The following is a 19,693-nucleotide window of genomic DNA, read 5'->3' as shown; positions in this document are numbered from 1 at the left end:
TTGGCATGGAAAAATTCCTAGAGAGACACAAACTACCAAAACTGGCTCAGAAAGAAATAAGACATTCACAAAAATAAACTCAAAATGGATAAAGGACCTGAATGTGAGACAGGAAACCATCAAAACCTTAGAGGAGAAAGCAGGAAAAGACCTCTCTGACCTCAGCCGTAGCAATCTCTTACTCGACACATCCCCAAAGGCAAGGGAATTAAAAGCAAAAGTGAATTACTGGGACCTTATGAAGATAAAAAGCTTCTGCACAGCAAAGGAAACAACCAACAAAACTAAAAGGCAACCAACGGAATGGGAAAAGATATTTGCAAATGACATATGGGACAAAGGGCTAGTATCCAAAATCTATAAAGAGCTCACCAAACTCCACACCCAAAAAACAAATAACCCAGTGAAGAAATGGGCAGAAAACATGAATAGACACTTCTCTAAAGAAGACATCCGGATGGCCAACAGGCACATGAAAAGATGTTCAACGTCGCTCCTTATCAGGGAAATACAAATCAAAACCACACTCAGATATCACCTCACGCCAGTCAGAGTGGCCAAAATGAACAAATCAGGAGACTATAGATGCTGGAGAGGATGTGGAGAAACGGGAACCCTCTTGCACTGTTGGTGGGAATGCAAATTGGTGCAGCCACTCTGGAAAGCAGTGTGGAGGTTCCTCAGAAAATTAAAAATAGACCTACCCTATGACCCAGCAATAGCACTGCTAGGAATTTATCCAAGGGATACAGGAGTACTGATGCATAGGGGCACTTGTACCCCAATGTTTATAGCAGCACTCTCAACAATAGCCAAATTATGGAAAGAGCCTAAATGTCCATCAACTGATGAATGGATAAAGAAATTGTGGTTTATATACACAATGGAATACTATGTGGCAATGAGAAAAAATGAAATATGGCCTTTTGTAGCAACGTGGATGGAACTGGAGAGTGTGATGCTAAGTGAAATAAGCCATAGAGAGAAAGACAGATTCCATATGGTTTCACTCTTATGTGGATCCTGAGAAACGTAACAGAAACCCATGGGGGAGGGGAAGGAAAAAAAAAAAAGAGGTTAGAGTGGGAAAGAGCCAAAGCATAAGAGACTGTTAAAAACTGAGAACAAACTGAGGGTTGATGGGGGGTGGGAGGGAGGGGAGGGTGGGTGATGGGTATTGAGGAGGGCACCTTTTGGGATGAGCACTGGGTGTTGTATGGAAACCAATTTGACAGTAAATTTCATATATTAAATAAATAAATAAATAAATAAATAAACATAAAAAAATAAATAAATAATTTAAAAAAAAAAAGAAAGAAAGAAAGAAAGAAGACAATTTGAGTAAGACAACCCAAAGAACGGGAGAAAATTCTTGCAAACCATATATCTAATAAGAGATTAAGGTCCAGAAAATATACTTTTAAAAACTTTATATCTCAACAACAACAAAACACAAACAACCCAATTCAAACAAAAGGTCTTAAATAGGCATTTCTCCAAAGATGATATGCAAATGTCTAATATGCATATAAGGGGTGCCCTGAGTGTCTCAATTGAACATCTGACTCTTGATTTTGGCTCAGGTCATGACCTCATGGTTCATGGGATCAAGCCATGTGCTAGGCCCTGTGCTGGCAGCATGGAGCCTGCTTGGGATTCTCTCTCTCCCAATCTCTCTGCTCCTCCCCCACACTTTCTCCCTCTCAAAATAAACATTTAATATGTGCATAAAAAGATGCTCAACAATATTAGTCAAACCAAAACCACAATGAAATACCACTTCACATACATTAGGATGATTGTTATTAAAAAAGTGGAGGGGCACCTGGGTGGCTTAGTCAGTTAAACATCTGACTCCTGATTTCAGCTCCTCATGATCTCACAATTCATGAGTTCGAGCCCCCCATTGGACTTTACACTGACAGTGCAGAGCCTGCTTGGGGTTCTCTCTCTCTCCCTCTCTCTCTGCCCTTCCCTGCTCACGCTCTCTCTCAATAAATAAATAAATAAATAAATAAATAAATAAATAACTTTTTAAAAAATGGAAAATAAAAAGTGTTCAGGATGTAGAGAAATCAGAACTGTATTACATTGCTAGTGGGAATGTAAAATGGTGTAGCCACTGTGGAAAACAGCTTGGTAGTCCCTCAGAGAGAAAAACAAAATTACCAGATAATCCAGCAATTCTGCTCCTTGGTATATACCCAAAAGAATTAAAAGCAGGGACTCATTGGGGTGCCTGGGTGGCTCAGTCAGTTAAGTGTCTGACTTTGGTTCAGATCATGATCTCACAGTTAGTGAGTTTGAGCCCTGGGTTGGGCTCTGTGCTGACAGCTCAGAGCCTGGAGTCTGCTTTGGATTTTGTGTCTCCCTCTCTCTCTGCCCCTCCCCTGCTCATGCTCTCTCTTTCTCTCTCTCTCTCTCTCTGTCTCAAAAATAAAATAAAAACATTTTTTAAAAATTTTTTAAAAAGCAGGGACTCATAATATCCAACATATATAAAGAACTCATATAATTCAGTAGAAAAGAAGCAAATAATCTTATTTAAAAATGAGCAGAATATCTGAATAGACATTTTTCCAAAAAAGACATACAAATAGTTGACACACTCATGAAGAGGTGCTCAATATCACTAATCATCAGGGAAATACAAATCAAAACCACACTGAGAAATCACCTCATATCTGTTAGAATGGCTATTATCAAAAAGACAAGAAATAACAAGTGTGGTCAAGGATGTGGAGAAAATGGAACACTTGTGCATTGTTGGTAGGAATGTAAAATGGTGTAGCCACTGTGGAAAACATTTTGGAGGTTCCTCAAAGAGTTAAAAATAGAATTACCACATGATCCAGTAATTCCACCTCTGGTTATATACTCATAAGCAATGAAAGCAGAACCTCAAAAAATATTTGTAAATCCATGTTCATAGCAGCATTATTCACAACAGCTAAAACAAGGAAGCAACCCATGTGTCCACTGATAGATGAATAGATAAGCATAATGTGGTATAAACATACAGTGAAATATCACTCAGCCTTGAAAAAGAAGGAAATTCTCCAATATGCTACAAGACGGATGATCCTTGAGGACATCATGCTAAATGGAATAAGCCAGTCACAAAAATACAATCACTATATGATTCCTTTTATAAAAGGTACTCCAAGTTATCAAAATCATACAGACAGGGGCGCCTGGGTGGCGCAGTCGGTTAAGCGTCCGACTTCAGCCAGGTCACGATCTCGCGGTCTGTGAGTTCGAGCCCCGCGTCAGGCTCTGGGCTGATGGCTCGGAGCCTGGAGCCTGTTTCCGATTCTGTGTCTCCCTCTCTCTCTGCCCCTCCCCTCTTCATGCTCTGTCTCTCTCTGTCCCAAAAATAAATAAAAAACGTTGAAAAAAAAAAAAAAAAAAAAAACAAAATCATACAGACAGAAAGTATAATGGTGGTTGCCAGGGGCTGGAGGAAGGGAGGAGTGGGGAGTTACTGTTTAATGGGTAGAGGGTTTCAATTTGACAAGACGAAGAAAGCTCTGGAGATGATGATTGCACAGCAATATGAATGTATTTAATACCACTGGACACTTAAAATGGTTAAGATATGGGGTACCTGGGTGGCTCAGTTGGTTAAGCATCTGACTTCAGCTCAGGTAATGATCTCCCAGTTTGTGCCCTGCATTGGGCTCTGTGCTGACAGCTCAGAGTCTGGAGTCTGATTCAGATTCTGTGTCTGCATCTCTCTCTGCCCCTCCCCACTCATGCTCTGTCTTTCTCTGTCTCTCAAAAATAAATAAACATTAAAAATATATTTTTTTGTTTTAATAGTCAAGATAATGGGGTACCTGGGTGGCTCAGTCTGTTGAGCATCCAACTGTTGGTCTCAGCTCAGGTCATAATCTTGAGGATCATGAGATTAAGCCCCACATTGTTATCAGTGCAGAGCCTGCTTGGGATTCTCTCTCTCCCTCTCTCTCTGTCCCTCCACCACTCACACACACACTCTCTCCTTCTCTCAAAATAAATAAACTTATAAAAAGTGGTTAAGATAGTAAATTTTATGTTATGTGTATTTCACCACAATTAAAAAATGGAAAAAACTCCCACAAATTCATCATCTTCTCCTCAAAACCTATATACCTGATATATTTCTTAACTCTGTTTTTGGTTTTTTAATTGTCAAGTTAGCTAATATACAGTGTAGTCTTAGCTTCAGGAGATTCCTGTGATTCACCACTTACATACAAAACCCAGTGCTCATTCCAGTAAGTGCCCTCCTCAAAGCCCATCACCCATTTTCCCTACACCCCCCCCAGCTCCCCATCCCCATCAACCCTCAGTTTGCTCTCTGTATTCAAGAGTCTCTTATCGTAGTGGGGACATACACGGATAACATAAGAGAATCTCTCCAAAACATTAGAGTATGCAAATATTCCTTAAACAGGACCCAAAGCACTAGTCATTAAAAAAAAAAAAAAAAGAAAGAAAAATGGACTATGTTAAAATTAAGAATTTCTGTTCATCGAAATATATGATAGAAGAGTGAAAAGTCAAGCAGAGACTGGGAAAGGCTATTTTAGTGTATTCATACGTATACATATATCAACAAAGGATTTGTATCCAGTGTCCTTTTCTTGGGAGGAATAAGGAGGCAGATAATCCAATAGACAAATGGACAAAAGGGGGAGCCTGGGTGGCTCAGTCGGTTGGTCATCCGACTTCGGCTTAGGTCGTGATCTCACAGTTGGTGGTTCAAGCCCCGCATTGGGCTCTGTGCTGGCAGCTCAGAGCCTGAAACCTGCTTTGGATTCTGTGTCTTCTCTCTCTCTCTGCCCTCATGTTCTGTCTCTCTGTCTCTCGATCTCTCAAGAATGAATAAACATTAAATTAAATAAACATTAAAAAAAATTTTTAATGAAAAATGGACAAAAGAATTAAACATGCACTGCACAAAACAGGAAAACAAATGGCAAATAAACCCATGAAAGGGTAGTCAGCTGCATTAGTTATTATGTATGTAATACACAACCACAGATAATTTTATTACATACCCACCATCAACGCTAAAATGAAAAACACAGACATCAACTGTTGATTAGGATACATAACAACTGCTGATAAAAGTATAAATTGGTAGAACTACTTTGGGAAATTGGTAGTTTCTACTGAAGCTGAACATATGCTTGCCATACAAACCAGTGATTCCACTCCTAGGTGAATATACATCTGAAATGAGTACTAAAGTACATCAAAAGACACATACAACAATACTGATAGCAGCAGTTTACATAATAGCCAAAAGCTAAAAATAAATCAAATACCCATCTGTGGTACAATGGGTAAATTATTTGTGGAATATTTACTATAGAATACTATGTAGTAATAAGAATGGACAAACTACAACTACATGCAATACTATTGATTAGTCTCACAAATATTAGGAAAGAAAAAGCAGACACACACCCACACATAAACACATACAAATATACTGTATGGTTCCATTTACATAAAGTTCAAAAACAGGTAAAATTAATCTATGATGTTAGAAATCAGGAGAGTCACTATCCTAGGGTAGGTGGTGGTGGTAGTCACAGAAGGGTGGCACAAGAAGGACTATTTTAGTGCTGGTAACAAACATTATTTTTTTTTCTTTTTGATATTTTGTTTTACTTTTTATTTTTTATTTTTTTTAATTTACATCCAAATTAGTTAGCATATAGTGCAACAATGATTTCAGGAGTAGATTCCTTAGTGCCCCTTACCCATTTAGCCCATCCCCCCCCCACAACCCCTCCAGTAACCCTCAGTTTGTTCTCCATATTTATGAGCCTCTTCTGTTTTTTCCCCCTCCGTTTTTATATTATTTTTATTTCCCTTCCCTTATGTGCATCTGTTTTATCTCTTAAAGTCCTCATATGAATGAAGTCATGTGATTTTTGTCTTTCTCTGACTAATTTCACTTAGCATAATACCCTCCAGTTTCATCCACATTGTAGCAAATGGCAAGATTTCATTCTTTTTGATTGCCAAGTAATACTCCATTGTATATACATATACCACATTTTCTTTATCCATTCATCCATCAAGGGACATTTGGGCTCTTTCCATACTTTGGCTATTGTTGATAGTGCTGCTATAAACATGGGGGTGCATGTGTCCCTTCAAAACAGCACACCTGTATCCCGTGGATAAATGCCTAGTAGTGCAATTGCTGGGTCGTAGGGTAGTTCTATTTTTAGTTTTTTGAGGAACCTCCATACTGTTTTCCAGAGTGACTGCACCAGCTTGCATTCCCAGAATGTTACATTTCTTGATCTTGGTTCTGGTTATACCAGAGCATTCTCTATATGAAAATTAACCAAATTATCATTTGTGTACTTTTCTATATGTATATCATACTTCAATAAAAATGAACTTTAAAAAGGGGCACCTGGGTGGTTCAGTGTGTTGAGCATTTGACTCTTGACTTTGGCTCAGGTCATGATCTCATGGATCAGGCTACCTGCAGCTATAGACCCCTTCCTCTGCTGCCTTATTGCCAAGTTACATTAAATACAGTATATGACAAGAGTTTATTAATACCATAGTCAACACCCATGTGAGCATATACAATGGCTCCATGCAGAAAAGGATTCCATTGAGCCAACAGATAGCAGTGATTCCATTAGTGACAGTGGAAGTTGTCCTACACAATAACCCCTCTCTCTTGTCTCCGTCCTATCAGCCACGAAGGTTTTCAAAGGTCAGTGTAGGCTAATTTATTTTCCTTTATATTTTGTATTTTCTTCATTATTTTGTATTACATTGCAGTATTGTAATCATTTTTATGTGAATATTTTTTGGTTGTGGAATGAATCATCTGAGTTTGCATTATTTCTTATGGGAAAATTTGCTTTGATATACAAGTGCTTTGGATTATAAGCATGTTTCTGAAATGGATTATGCTCACAAAGCAAGGTTTTTCTGTAAATAAAAAAAAAATTTTTAAATGTACTTAAATGAGTAAAACAAGTTTACATTGTTTTTAAAACTGAGGAAGATCTCTATAGATATGCATAGGGGTCTCCCAGTATATACTTATATATAAGAAAAAAAGACCAAATACAAATCAAAAGAGACACAAACCATATTAATGGTTACCTAGAGATAGGAATGGGAATGATGCAAAAGTGCATAAAGTTTCTTTCTGGTGTGATGGCAATGTTCTAAAATTACATTGTGGGTAGGGTCACACAACCCTATAAATAGACTAAAAATCACTGAAGGATACCCTTTAAATACATAAATTTTATGGTATGTAAATTATGCCTTAATAAAGCTTTTTTAAAAGATCAATGTATATATTATATATATATAAGAGAATGTAGGAGGGAGTTAGAATATGTATTTGCTTAGATTAGCAAAAGGAAATGATAAAAGGATAAATGAATAAAAATGATTACTTTTACAGAATAAAGGAAAAAGAGGTAGCAAGGAGGCAGGAATGGGCAAAAGGCAGTTTTGAACTTTGGTTTATGTTTATGCTTCTCCTAGCCAAAAAAAAAAAAAACAACAACAACAACCAAAAACTAATTTTTAAAAATTCCTTAAATTGAGGGTGCTTGGGTGGTTCAGTCAGTTGAGCATCCAACTTTGGCTTGGGTCATGATCTCACAGTTCACTTTAGATCCTCTGTCTCTTTCTCTGCCCCTCCCCCACTTGCTCTTTTTCTCTCAAAAATAAACATTTTTTTTTAATTCCTTAAATTGAGGGGCACCTCGGTGGCTCAGTCAGTTAGGCATCCGACTTCACAGAGCCTCGCATCTGGCTCTGTGTTGACAGCTGAGTGAGGAGCCTGCTTTGGATTCTGTGTCTCCCTCTCTCTCTGCCCCTCTCATGCTTGTGCTCTGTCTCTCTCTCTCTCTCAAAAATAAATAAACATTAAAAAAATTTTTTTTAATTTAAAAATTCCTTAAATTGAAAATAAAATAGGAATAAGTTAACCAGGGGGTGGCTGACTGGCTCAGTCAGTTAAGTGTCTGACTCTTGATTATGGCTCACGTCATGATCTCACAGTTCATGGGTTCGAGCCCCACATCAGGCTCTGCACTGGCAGTGAGAAGCCTGCTTGGGATTCTCTGTCTCCCTCTCTCTGTGCCCTTCTCTCTCTCAAAAATAAATACATAAACATTTTTTTTAAAAATAGAAATAAGTTAATCAAACTGAGTATCAAATTGGTAACCACCTAAAGAAAAGGACTTTAGAAAAAGTCCTTTTGACTACAGTATTTGACTACACGTCCTAAGTGGGACACAATCCAAGAACAAAAAGATCTCTAAAGAAATTTCAAACTTTTATCAGCACTTTTATTATCTGTAGTAATTTCAGATTTAATATTTTAGACTTTGTTTTATAGTATACATTAAAGCAAAGAAATAATTATGTTAATGATATTATGAATCAAGATTTTCAATAAAAGACATTTATATATATAATTTGAAACTAAGGGAATGAGGGGCACCTGGGTGGCTCAGTTGGTTAAGCGTGTGTCTCTCTCTGTCTCTCAAGAATACATAAATATTAAAAAAATTTTTTTGAAATCAAGGAAATGAAATGAAAACACCCTGATGTTAAACTTGAATGGAAAACACCAATATGAACTAATTATTTTAATGTTTATTTTTAAATTCCATCCACCAAAATGGACTAGCAGCAATGTCTCCCCATTAACAAAGGGTTTTCTATCATCCAGATTGTAATGTCTAACATCATTCCCCACTAAAAATGAACAAACAAAGAACACAGGGCTTCTTAGAGGAATGGCTGAATCAAGTTCTGGTATGTAAAAAGTACAAGATGAGCCTAGACTATCTTATTTGTGCCAGAAAACAAATAAGCTTACAAAGATTTGTAGGGTGATATCAAAAGGATCAAAATTAAAAATATACATATTGGAACGAAAGATCAATTAATGGGCAGAGTAATAAAAATCTGAGGTTCAGGGGCACATGGGTGGCTCAGTTGGTTAAACATTCAACTTTTGCTTTCGGCTCAGGTCAAGATCTCATGGTTTGTGGGACTGAGCCCTGCATTAGGCTCTGTGATGACCGTGCAGAGCCTGCTTGGGATTCTCTTCCTTCACTCCTCCCCCACTTGTGCTCTCTCTCTCTCTCTTTCTCAATATAAATAAATATTAAAAAAAAAAATAATGGAGTCCAAATGGGTAAGGAGAACATCCATGTAGGAGAGTTGCCAAGAGTGGAGAGTAGTATACATGCAGGATAAAAAGAACATCCTGCAGACCAGCAGCCTGGCACAGAATATCAAAGCCTGTGCATGAAAAGGAGGTTGTCCGCATAGGAAGCCAGCCCAGTTTGAGAAGTCAGAGCCTGAATGGGGTAAGAAAGCTTTCTCCATGGAGGGGTAGCCTATCTGGGGATGTCAGGGTCTGAATAGGGCAAGAAAAGTCGATCCAGAATGGGTGCCGTAGCTGTGTCTACTGAGAGGTCCCGAGAGCAGCAACTCCCCAATGACAATGAGCATACCTAGTGCCTAGCCTATGGTTTCTAAGTATCATTCTCCACTAAAATGATCCAGGATTCTTTGGAGAAATGACTGATTCCATTTCATTACATGGATGGGGCAGATTAAGTATGAGATGAGCCTGAAGCATCTTGTTATGCCAGAAAGCAAAGAAGTATGTAAATAAAGGTAATGAGCCTGTCAAAAGGAATTGGAGGGGCGCCTAGGTGGCTCAGTTGGTTAAGTCTCCGACTTTGGCTCAGGTCATGATCTCACGGTTCGTGGGTTTGAGCCCTGCATTGGGCTCTGTGCTGATAGCTCAGAGCCTGCAGCCTGCTTTGGATTCTGTGTCTCCCTCTCTCTCTGCTCCTCCCCCATTCATGCTCTGTCTCTCTCTGTCTCAAAAATAAATAAACATTTTTAAAAACAGGAAATGGAAAATAACAAGTTTGGCAATGATATAGAAAAACTGGAACTCTCATGTGTTGCTGGTAGGAATGTAAATTGGTATAGCTGCTGTAAAACATAAAACAGTATGACAATTCCTCAAAAAGTTAAACATAGAATATACATATGATTCAGCAATTCCATTTCTAGGTATATAACCAAAGGAGTGAAAGCAGGGATTCGAACAGATATTTGAACACCAATGTTCATAGCAGCATTATTCACAATAGCCAAAAGGTGGAAGCAATCCAGTATCCATTGAGTGATGAATGAATGGGTAAACAAAATGTGGTATGTATACATATACATTTGTATGCATATATATACACACAATGGAATTTTATTTAGCATTATGAAAGAAGTAAATTCTGATACATAATACACTTTGGATGAATGTTAAAAACATTATGCTAAGTGCAATAAGCCTAACACAGAAGGACAAATATTCTGATTCCACTTATAAGAAGTACCTAGAATAATTAAATTCATAAAGACAGAAAGTAGAATAGTAGTTATCAAGGGCTAAGGGGAGTGGAGAATGGAGAGTTACCATTAAATGGGTACAGAGTTTCAGTTCAGGAAGATGAAAACTTTCTGGAGACAGACTGTGGTGATGGTTGCACAATAATGCAAATTACTGAATGCCACTGAACCGTACGCTTAAAAATGGTTACGTTGTTAAATTTTGTTATTTATATTTCACCAGCATTTTATTTTTTTAATTATTTTTAATTATTTTTTATTTTACAGAGAGAAAAAGAAAGAGAAGTAGGGAGAGGGGCAGAGGGAGAGGAGACAATCCTAAGCATGCTCTAGGTTCAGCTGGGAGCCCGATGTGGGGCTTGATCCCTTGGTCCTGAGATCATGACCTGAGCAGAAATCAAGAATCAGATGATCAACCAACTGAATCACACAGGCACTTCTATTTTACCAGAATTAAAAAAAAAAAAAAATTCCATGAAGGCAAAACAGGACATTTTCTGACAATCAAAAACTGAGAGGGTGCCTGGGTGGCTCAGTTAGTTAAGCATTTGACTTTATGTCAGGTCATGATCTCAAAGCTGAGCCCCGCATATGGCTATGTGCTAACAGCTCAGAGCCTGGAGCCTGCTTCAGATTCTGTGTCTCCCTCTTTCTCTGTCCCTCTTCTGCTCATGCTCTGTCTCTCAAAAACAAATAAACATTAAAAATAAAAAAAATAAAAAAAAAAAAAAAAAAAAGCTGAGAGAATTCATCATGAGCAGACCAGCACTATAAGAAATACTAAATGGATACTTTTAGTCTGAAGGTAAAATGAGCCAGATGGAAACATGAAACTGCAAAACAGAATGAAGGACACCTCAAAGGGTGACTAAGTTGGTAAATATAAATAAAAACTGACAATTTAAAACAACAACAAAAATAACATCTTGTGGATTTAAAACAATGCATTGAAATAAATTGACAACAATAACAAGAAAGCAGAAAGTGTTAAATGACTTTTTTTTTTTTAATGTTTATTTTTGAGACAGAGAGACACAGCATGAGCAGGGGAGGGGCAGAGAGAGAAAAAGACACATAGAATCCGAAGCAGGCTCCAGGCTCTGAGCTGTCAGGATAGAGTCCAACACGGGGCTTGAGCTCAGGAACCATGAGATCATGACCCGAGCCGAAGTCGGATGCTTAACTGAATGAGCGACCCAGGCGCGCCTAGAGTGACACAATTTTAAAGTTCTAGCATTTTCAGGAAGTGTGGAAAATGCTAATTTAGTATTGTAACTGCGAGGAGTTAAGGATGCATATTATAATCTCTAGAGCAACTACTAAAAGAATAGTCATATCATGATCAAATATCTAAATAGTTAAATAACAATAAAAAACAAAGGATAAAAATGATAGTAAATATTGTTGAATAGGGCACCTGGGTGTTTCAGTCAGTTAAGCGGCCAACTCATGATTTCAGCTCAGATCATGATTCCGTGGTTTGTGGGATTGAGCCCCGAGTGGGCCTCTGTGCTGACAGCACTGAGCACGTTTGGGATTTTCTCTCTCCCTCTTTCTCTGTCCCTCCCCAGCTTGCGCTTGCTCTCTCTCTCTCTCTCTCAAAATAAACAAATAAACTTGAAAAAAAATTTAAATAGATATTGTTCAATCCAAGAAAAGGCAAAAAAAAAAACCAAAAAAACCTAAGAGAATAAAGGAACAAAGAACAGATGGAGTGAATAGAAAACAAATAGTAGGGGCGCCTGGGTGGCGCAGTCGGTTAAGCGTCCGACTTCAGCCAGGTCACGATCTCGCGGTCCGTGAGTTCAAGCCCCGCGTCAGGCTCTGGGCTGATGGCTCGGAGCCTGGAGCCTGTTTCCGATTCTGTGTCTCCCTCTCTCTCTGCCCCTCCCCTGTTCATGCTCTGTCTCTCTCTGTCCCAAAAAAATAAATAAAAAACGTTGAAAAAAAAAAAATAAAAAAAAAAAAAAAAAAAAAAAAAAAAAGAAAACAAATAGTAAAATGGTAAAAACAACCTCACTATATCAGTAATTAAATTAAATGAAAATGGACTAAACACTCTGAAAGAAAAAGATAGACTAGATTTAAAAAAAAATTTTTTTAACTTTTATTTATTTTGAGGGGGGTGCATGTGGGGAAGGGGCAGAAAGAGATGGAGGAAGAGAACTCCAATCAGGCTCTGCACAATCAGCACAGAACCTGATGACCATCTCAAACCCACGAACTGCAAGATCACAACCTCAGCCACAGTCAGACACTTAACTAACTGAGCCACTCGGGCATCCCTAGATTTTTTTTTAATGCTTATTTTATTCTTGAGAGAAAGAGTGCAAGCAGGGGAGGTCAGAGACAGAGGGAGACACAGGATCCGAAGCGGGCTCTGCACTGACAGCAGAGAGTCCAATGCAGGGTTCAGATTCATGAACCATGAAATCATGACCTGAGTTGATGTTGAATGCCTAACGGACTAAGCCACCTGGGGGGCCCCAACAGACTGGATTTTTAAAATTCAACTATATGCTATACAGAGATACACTTTGAATATAACATCATCAAGTTTAAAAGAACATAAGACAACAGGATGGAAAAATAAATACTTTTCCACAGAAAAGATGTGGCTCAGCTAAATTAACATCAGATAAAGTAGACTTTCAATAATAAGTATTACTAGAGATAAGGATAAGACACTGATAAAAGTGTCTAACTGAAAATAAGATTTTCCTATTATATATTCAGAAATCAAACACGTGAAGCAAAAAAATAACAGAACCAGGGGCGCCTGGGTGGCTCAGTCGGTTGGGCGTCCGACTTCAGCTCAGGTCACGATCTCGCGGTCCGTGAGTTCGAGCCCCACGTCGGGCTCTGGGCTGATGGCTCAGAGCCCGGAGCCTGCTTCTGATCCTGTGTCTCTCTCTCTCTCTGCCCCTCCCCCATTCATGCTCTGTCTCTCTCTGTCTCAAAAGTAAATAAACGTTAAAAGTTAAAAAAAAATAATAATAACAGAACCAAAAAGAGAAGTAGACAAATCCACAGTCACAGCTAAAGATTTGAACACACACACACACACACACACACACACACACCTCAGTAATCGATAGAACTAAATAAAAATCAGTAAGGATACAGAAGATCTGATCATATTATCAACCACATTGACACAATTAAATATTTATATGACAGTATGCCCAACAACTGCAAAACATGCATTCTTTTCAAATACAAATGTAACGTTCACCACATAGACCATATGCTGGACATAAAGCAAATCCCAAGAGATTTCAAAAGACTGAAGTTTTACAGAGTATGTTCTCTGATCACAATGGATTGAATTAGAAATTAATAACAATGAGAAATCTAGAAATGCCCCAAATATTTGGAAATTAGCAACTCATTTATACAAATTTCAAGAGTGGGCAAAACTAATCTGTAACAACAGTATTCAGGATAATGATTTCTTTTGGCTGAGAAGAACAGTCAGCATTCAAGGACTTGAAATGTCCTATATTTTAATATAGGTAGTGATTATACAGCTCTATTTATATATAAAATTTATTCAAGATTTGTACTTGTATACATTATTCCATATAAGCTATACCTCAATAAAAAAGTAATCAGAAAAATAGAGAGACATTAAATTCCCTAGGACCTAACAAAATATCTAGTTCATGCAGGATGCTTAATAAATGTTTGATGAATTAAAAAAGGAAAGAGAGATAAATAGAATGAAAAGACCTACCATACATTTAATACCATTTATACCCACTAGATTGGCAAAAGATAAAGAAGTGTGACAGTACCAAATGCTGGAGAGAATGAAAATCAATAGGAACTCTTATCCTTTGCTGATGAGAATATAAATTGATACAGTCACTTTAGAAAACAATTTGGCAATAGCTCATAAAGTATAGCATTCACATACCCTACCAACTGGCAATTCAATTCCTAGGTGTATACCCTGAGAAACTCCTTTCCAAGTGCACCAGGAGTTAAGCATAAGAGTGTTGGGGGTGGGGGTGGGGGTGGGGGCATCTGGGTGGTTCAGTCAGTTGAGCATCCGACTTGTCTCAGGTCATGATCTCACAGTTCATGGATTTGAGCCCTGCACCAGAATCTGTGCTGTCAGCACAGAGCTCACTTTGATCCTCTGTCTTCCTCTCTCTCTCTCTCTCCCCCTCCTCCACCTTCTCTCTCTCTCTCTCTCTCAAAAATAAATTAACATTAAAACAAATTTTTTTACTTAAGGGCATCTGGGTGGCTCAATTGGTTGGGTGTCCTACTTCAGCTCAGGTCACAATCTCACCGTTCCTGAGTTCAAGCCCCACGTCAGGCTCTGTGAGAACAGCTGAGAGTCTGGAGTCTGCTCAAGATTCTGTATCTCCTGGGGTGCCTGGGTGGCACAGTTGGATAAGTGGCTGACTTCAGCTCAGGATGGGCTCTGTGCTGACAGCTCAGAGCCTGGAGCCTGCTTTGGATTCTGTGTGTGTGTGTGTCTCTCTGTTCCTCCCCTGCTTGTGTTCTCTCTGTTTCTCAAAAATAAATAAATGTTAAAAATTTTTGTTAAAGCATAAGAGACTCTTAAAAACTGAGAACAAACTGAGGGCTGATGGGGGGTGGGAGGGAGGGGAGGGTGAGTGATGGGTATTGAGGAGGGCACCTGTTGGGATGAGCACTGGGTGTTGTATGGAAACCAATTTGACAATAAATTTCATACATTTAAAAAAAAAATTTTTTTGTTAATAAAAAAAATAGGTGGGTTGATAATTTCTAGCTCAGATTAGATGATGAATTCATGGGTGTTCATTATATTATTACTCTTTATAAGTTACATATAATATTTTTATATGTATTAAATAATGATAATTTAAACATTTTTAATAAGGAAAAGACAGTAGAAAGTGTTATAGAAGTATGGAGAAATGAGTTATTTACTTCTTCCTAGAGGAAGAGAAGAAGTCAAGGAGAATTTCATTTAGCAGGTGTGTTAGGGATCCACATGATCACCCAGGTTTGATGATCAACTCAAGGACTCATAGAATTCAGTATACAGTTGCACTCACAGCTATGATGTATTATAGTCAAAGAATACAAAGCAACATCAACAAAGTATGTCAAATGGACATGACAATATGGTGGAAGGGCATTAAAGGCAGTGGGAACAGTACACACAAAGGAAAAGAGCTGTGAAAGGATGCCCCAGCCAGAGAACAAACCACAAGGCTGAAAAGTCCTTTCAGTGTGGCTGGAGCACAAGGTGCTTTGGAGAGTATTAGAAAAAGGGAGTGGAGAGGGAAGGAGTTAGACTATAGAGTCAAACTCTTATACCAGGTAGGACATTTTAACCTTGTCCTATAAGCAACAGGAAGCCATTAAGTATTGTCTGTAGGGGAGTATAGTACAGTGCCTGTCTGTAGTAAACTGCTTAAGTCCTCCAAAAATTAAAATGCTGAACTCCTAACCTTCAATGTGATGCTATTAAGAATTGGGGCCTTTAGGAACTAATTAGGTGATGAGCGTGGAGCCCTCATGAATGAGATGAGTGACCTCATGAAAGAGACCATAGAGAGCTCTCTCACCCCTTCATCCATGTGAGGACAGAGGGAGAAGATGGCAGTCCATAAACTAGGAAGACAGTTCCCACCACACACCAGATCTACTGGTACTTTGATCTTGGACCTTTCAGCCTTCAGAACTATGAGAAATAAATTGTTCTTTAAGCCCTACCATCTACTTTATGGGAGCCCATATGGACAAACATACAGACATATAATAGAGTAGGCCCAAAATAAAGCCTGTTGATGTGATGTGACTCAAATTACTATGACAGTTCAAGATCTTTACTGATTTCTTGACAGTTCTTCAGCAGAGATGACAGAGCTTCACTGGATCATTTTAAACCATTCTAGGGGCACCTGGGTGGTTCAGTCAGTTAAGCATCTGACTCTTGATTTCAGCTCAGGTCATTATCTCACAGTTCTTGAGTTCAAGCCCCAAGTCAGGCAGTGCGCTGCTGGCACCTGCTTGGGTTTTCTCTCTTTTTCTCTGCCCCTCCACCAACATGCACACTCTCTCTCAAAATAAATACATACACATTTTTTAAACAAATAAATAAACCACTCTAGATTTCCTTGGATACATTAAACTAAACTAGATCCATAATCAAATGCACAATTAATTGAAACTGGTTCTAGAAACTGGGGGATCAAAAACTCATTCTAGAAAACTGGGGTTTAGCTTTACCAAAATGGAGCCTAATATCAGTTTGTGAAATTATCAGAAAAATACAGCATTCAGAATAAACCAGTAACAGCTACCATTTACTTTGTGCCAGGCAATGTGCTAAGTAGTTTATGGAGATTATTTTGGTTAATCTTCACAATCACCATTTAAAGTCGTATCATTTCCAAATTTTATAGTTAAAGAAGCAGACTTACAAATGTTAAATAATTTACCTAAGGTCACATAGGTCATGACTGCAGAGTGGAGCAGTTGATGTCAGGCTGAGTACTTGATGGCTTTAATTGATGTCCTGTTTATTTCTCAGAGATTATAGGGGCTAATCCCAATCCCGTTTACCGCAGACACTGTCAGGGTGTAAAACATCATGGCCATCCATTGCACCTCACATGGCTCTGAACATCCATCCCTCCTGCCCCAAGGGTGGCTCAGCAGGGTTGGAATGGTTGGAGTTGCTGGACCACCACTGGGGAGAAAAGAAGCTGCCATATCTGTTTACTTTAACTTGACATACACATATGCTCATTTTCTAAATGGGCTGTGACAAGGAAAAAGTTGGAAAGCTCTACTTGAATCTAATCCTCCACCTTCCCCTCTTTCTCAAAACCCTCTGAAAATCCTAATCCATGATCAGCAAACTCCCCTATATGTAGGCCACTTTCAGGCAAACAGGCTTGAGCAATGGAACGTGGAAAGGGCCCACAACTGCCACCTGAATACAGACAGGAGGAGACTCACCTCAAAATATCCAGAGGCCCTAACTAACCAATGGGCTACTTACAACTAGGCACAGTTACCAAAAAACGTAAAATTCCGTAAGTTGCCATACTTCCTCACCTTCCCTCCTTAAAAGCAGCCCCCTCCCACTGCCTTGCTGCAGACAGCCTCTCTGCTGTCTTTCTCACCCACTACCTTGCTACCTTGTGGTGTATGCAATAAACTTCTACCTCCTTTGTTCTGCCTCACTGAATTCTTTCACCTCCTATGCAACCTGCTTGCTTCCACCCAATCATTGCCCCACATTTGGAGGCCTTCATCTAATTGAGAGACACACCATTTAGACACCACACCCTAGACCCTCAATCTGTCTTTGGAAAGTCACAGATGTAAAACCTGGCATCTCCTAAAGACAAGGCTTCCCTGTAGCCCTGAAGTCACTATAAAATGACCCACCTTGGGGTGCCTGGGTGGCTCAGTCAATTAGGCATCCGACTTCAGTTCAGATCATGAGCTCACAGTTTGTGAATTCAAGCCCCGTGTTGGACTCTGCGCTTACAGCTCAAAGCACAGAGCCTGCTTCAGGTTCTGTGTCTCCCTCTCTCTCTGCCCCACCTCTGCTTGTGCTCTTCTCTCAAAAATGAATAAACATTAAAAAAATGTTTTTAATATAATAATAAAATAAAATAAAATAAAATAAAATAAAATAAAATAAAATAAAACAAAATAACCCATCCTGAGAAGTAGACTAGGATTGCAGCAAAGATGTGCCCTCCTTCTCTCCCCTGCCCCAGCATAGCTTTTCCAGTTTTCCTCAAGAGCAAACCCTGCTGTTTTGGACCAATCTCAGATTCTGACTCAAACCATGCTTGTTAACATCCTGTTAGTAAAACCTAAATTATGATCACTTCTAACAACTAGAAATGTGTTCACAGAGCTGAGAAGTTGAAAGCCTCATATGAGGTAAGTCAGAAACCATCAAGACCCCCACAGCTGTGGCTTCATCATCCCACTCCATTCACACTGGCCTTGGTTGTTTTACTAATCATGTTATTGTTGTTGTTGTTGTTTTCTGTATTTTATTAAGCTTTGACATCTTTGAAGACTAGGGTGTAATGGCCCCTCTCAGGATTAGGCAAACGGCTAAACACACATTTCATATGCAAATCAACCAATCCAAAACCAGCATCTCCAGCCATCTCTTTTATCTAACTCACACACCAAGCCAATATTCCCCCTTTCCTAAATCAGCCCAAAGCTAGGTACCAGACTACTAGGGTCCACTCCCATAGCCTGGAGCCCTGCTATTATTATTCAAACTAGCCAATCCTCAACTTCTTACCTAGCCCCACCCATTCCTTCCAGTGTTGACTATAATAAAGGCTCTGGGGCATGCTCTTGGCTGTTCTTTTTGCCTCCTGACCAACCCTGGTACTTTCCCTGTGTACTGTGGCTCTGCATGGCATGGCATAACCCTTCCTTTTGGAAGTGTGCATAATAAAACTCTCAATGGCTCTGAACTCTTATCAGCATTCAGTCACCTCTGTAAATCCCAGGTACAATCAAAACAGTTGTCACTTCTTACTATAGCAGTTAACACATACTGTGTGATATTATGCATACGATAGATACTTTCACCTTTAGAGTTTAATCTCCCTGAGAACAAGAGCCATAGTTTACTAAGCTCTGTACTATGGGTTTGCATGCCCGAGAACATACACAATCAGTGTTTACTCAAATGAAGAATCTGCCGAACAGTGGCCAATTTGTCCCTCGGCAAAGCCATTTCCCTGGGATTGTTCTTCTCTCATAGCAGCAATACACAGAACATGTTGGGAAGTGGGTCTCATTTTCCACAGGGAAGAAATAAACGCCAGCCCCAAATACAAGGCATCACATGCACTGTCAAGTTCCAACAAGGAGTCCAGGCCTGGGCCATTACTGAAAGCACTTACACAAGGACAAAGCAGAAAAAGGGCTATTCAGACACTCAGCGCCATAGCTCAGGACTCTGCCTCAGTGGCACAGAAAACAAATCATGGTAGCATTCACTGGAGAATAAATCTAAATTGTTTTGAGGGGCGCCTGGGTGACTCAGTCAGTTAAGCATCCAACTCCTGGCTTCAGCTCAGGTCATGATCTCACAGTTTCATGAGTTCAAGCCCCGTGCAGAGCCTGGTTGGGACTCTCTCTCCCCCTCTCTCTGCCCCTCCCCCACTCATTCTGTCTCTGTCTCTCTCAAAATAAATATAAATAAATAAATAAATAAATAAATAGTTTTGAGCATCTAATTAGATGGGAGCAAGGGGAGGGGGAC

The sequence above is a fragment of the Panthera leo genome, chromosome A1 (assembly GCF_018350215.1).
Source record: "Panthera leo isolate Ple1 chromosome A1, P.leo_Ple1_pat1.1, whole genome shotgun sequence".
Classification (NCBI taxonomy): Eukaryota; Metazoa; Chordata; class Mammalia; order Carnivora; family Felidae; genus Panthera; species Panthera leo.
This window is presented reverse-complemented; position numbering follows the sequence as displayed.